This window comes from Ananas comosus, unplaced genomic scaffold (genome assembly GCF_001540865.1).
Source record: "Ananas comosus cultivar F153 unplaced genomic scaffold, ASM154086v1, whole genome shotgun sequence".
In the NCBI taxonomy this organism is placed as follows: domain Eukaryota; kingdom Viridiplantae; phylum Streptophyta; class Magnoliopsida; order Poales; family Bromeliaceae; genus Ananas; species Ananas comosus.
The window spans coordinates 6,029-9,318 of record NW_017891358.1 but is presented as its reverse complement, the minus strand read 5'-3'; the positions used below and the strand labels follow the sequence as shown (position 1 = coordinate 9,318).

Below are 3,290 nucleotides of genomic sequence, written 5' to 3'. Positions count from 1 at the left end.
ACCATGCATTTTGTGACATGTACATGCATCTCTAACTAAAAATCAGCCAGAACTAATCCAATCTCAAGGGACCTCCAACTGGCCAGTCCAGCCTACGCCCAAACTACACCGCACACCACCCACCAAGTGGCCGGTCCAAGAAAACTGCCCAAACCGGACTGCTGCGATGTTAACGCAAGAAAAGCCTCACTTCGGAGCGGCACTCGTGGGAGCGACCTAACCAAGTATGCAAGCGTATCTCTGTCGAGCTCAATTAGGCTCACACAGGCTATAGTCAATACAAACGGGTCAAACTGGTCTAATAACCAAGGCTCACGTGCCATCGGCGCAATCTGATACAAGGTGTAAGAATCTGGGTACACCGTCAGTTCCGACGACACCCGACAATACAAAACAGCCTAACTCTACTGTAAAAACGAGCTTGGCCCCTCAGCACGAGCGTAATTTCAACCTACATTAGTCTACGTATTCACGACGCACTAACAGCGGTGATACAAAAGAAAAATCAGCTCCTGAAGCTAAATCTGTTAACTTTTCGAAAAGTGAAATGTGTAGGTTTAATAAATTTTCTCCTAAGTCAAATCCCATTCAGCAGATAATAATCATTATAAACTAGTTAAGTATACTCCAAAACTTAGATTTCATTTATAACATGCAAATCTATAGTTTGAGCTATTAGACAGGGTGATTATATGCAAAACTATACATGCTGGAGTTTTAAATACTTAGGAGGAATTCCGAAGGCTTTGGATATAACATTAACCCAACTTAAATGCGACTCCAACAAAGGCAAGAAGTCGCTGGAAAAGACCCTGGAAAAGATCTGCCTCAAAACAAGCTAAATCAAATTGCTGTCAAGATCTGAACCCCCCCGCGCCAACTTCTGGGCGCCCAGAACATAGTCCAAAATAGTAAGCTGGCAGCAACAACCTGCACGAATTCAACATTGGATTAAATACAATTCTGAAGTCCAAATGCAGTGAAACTTCACCCAACTCATCTCTAGATGCTCAAGAATAATCCCCCAGGTTCCTCACCAAATTCGAGCTCGAAAAGATCACCAAAAAGCTCTCAAACCATATTCGGACCCACTTCTGGAAGCCCAGAATCCTGCATTCAGAATTTCAGTACTTAAGCAAATATGCTTCTCCGCTCAAATCTGAGAATTCTAGCTTATAAAACCAATGGATTTGGGTCACAAACCTTCCAAATGAAGTGGAGAATCAATCCAAATCCATCCTTAAGCTTTCCATAAAAATCTGAACTCAAAAATCCAAGAAATCCATCAAAACTCTCGAAAATCAATACTTAGCTTAATTATCCAAATCGGAGTTAAAACTCACCTTTCAAATCTCGAAATCAGGTGGGGAAAGCTTCAAAACCAGTAGAGGATGATGGAAAACCAACTCCCATTTCAAAAATCCAACTCCCAAGACAATTGGATCCAAAAACACCAAGAAAACCTCAATTTCAGCTTAAGAACACCAAAATTCCAAGAAAACAGCAATTTTGATCATACTAACCTCAATTGCTTGCTGTTTAATTGGTTCCACACACTCTCCCATGAATCCACAATCCTCCGAATCAAGTTTCACAGGATTTGAGTGCTCCTACGCCGCACACGAGCCAAAACTCCAAGGGTCGCTGTTGGATTTCAGCAGAATTTTAAGCTTCTAAGGTCCAAAAATGAAATTAGAGAGATTGGAAGGGGTTTATCGTAAAATTGTAGGGTTCCCTGTGAAAAAGAGGAGAAAAGAGCTCAAGGGGTCGTCCAAATCTTTTTATAGAGGTAAGGGTTAGGTACATTGAGCCTCAAGAACAAAGAGTGCAAACCTGCTACTTCGCAGGAAATCCAAGATTCGGGCACCCTAAACCCAGTTCTGGGTGCCCAGAACTTCCAGCCTGCACAAAACAGCACCTCGGTTCCTCCGTCCGACGGTGTGCTGCACTGCTATCGGGTTCCGGCGGATCTCACCTACCACAGCCATATATCAATACAATCGATATTCACGAAGCGAACTTTTGGATCCACTTTTCGGGCGGCCTAACAAGGTTCGAAATGACTGCAGCATCTAATACAAAACAACACTGAAGATCTGGGCACCCTAAATCCACTCTGGGCGCCCTAAACTACCAGAACTTCAGTTTTGGCTTATTTCAGTACGCTGAGTCCGTTTTCACATCCATTTCGTGCTAAAACGACTCCAACTCGTCTCAACACTCTACAGATGTGTCGACTAGTCGTTGATACTGTAGTCATTCCGTCAACAAAACCCTAGTGACACTATATATATATATATATATATATATATATATATATATATATATATAGTTGTGAGGTTACTAGGTTCTGAGACGAAGCCTTCCGTGCTTCAGCTCGTTTTGATGTTGCGACTTTCGAATCGTCAATCGCTACGTTAAACTTGATCTAGAGTATTTTGAAGTACCTAGAAAATAAATTTTGTAATTTTTCGATATCATTTGCTCGCTAAGAGGTCAAAATCAACGCGTTGAAAATAAAAATCTTACAAAACGTGATAATATGATATTATAAATTTTAGATCAAAGATATTGATATTGTTTTATATAGTATAAAGAATTTTCTATCAAAATTTTAGTGATCTGGATATTTACGTTGTTAAACTTCAACGGTCACCACGGCCATTAAAATTATATTTTGAGTCTCTTCGATCACTAGGCAAATGATATCGAAAATCATAAAATTTATTTTCTAAGTACTTCAACTACTCTAGATCAAGTTTAACGGAGCGATGTGACGATTCGAAGTCGCAACATCGAAACGACCTGAAGTACGGGATAGCTTCCGTGCTTCCAGAAGCATATAGCCTCACTTATATATATTATATAATATATATATATATATATATAATATATATATATATATATATAATATATATAAAATCAATTAAAATTCGGTTGGATATAGTCAAAATTCATACCGAATCAAATACGTCGGATTTTGCTTTGGAAATCCATATTCGCAACTATATCTATTTAGCTCGGGTATATTTGTCCCATTCGGAATCGCGTTCAAAATAAACTTCGGGTATTGTACCATTGACATCTCTACTACCCACATCAGTAGAGGCAATAATACACAACATGGTATGGAATACCATTAATATGATTTCCTTCCTGTGTATATAACTTACAATTATCACTGCAATATAAATCTTTTTGGGACATATTATTGTAGTGTCCCATTTATCCAATTTTTTAAAAAATCTACTAAGCTAATATAAGCCAAATCCAATAAACAAAACATTTCT

General features: G+C 38.9%; 1 long non-coding RNA gene across 2 annotated transcripts; it reads right to left on the bottom strand.

Moving 5' to 3' along the window:
• Nucleotides 1–674: 674 nt before the first annotated feature.
• LOC109704859 lies at nucleotides 675–2,183 on the bottom strand. Of its 2 annotated transcripts, XR_002214508.1 has the most exons (6): nucleotides 1,834–2,183; nucleotides 1,524–1,735; nucleotides 1,344–1,426; nucleotides 1,204–1,259; nucleotides 1,038–1,110; nucleotides 675–930 (listed from the first exon to the last, which is right to left on the bottom strand). It is a non-coding gene; the product is annotated as an uncharacterized LOC109704859 (long non-coding RNA). The 2 variants fall into 2 exon arrangements; XR_002214507.1 differs by having other exon boundaries at nucleotides 675–1,110; nucleotides 1,834–2,182.
• Nucleotides 2,184–3,290: the final 1,107 nt, after the last annotated feature.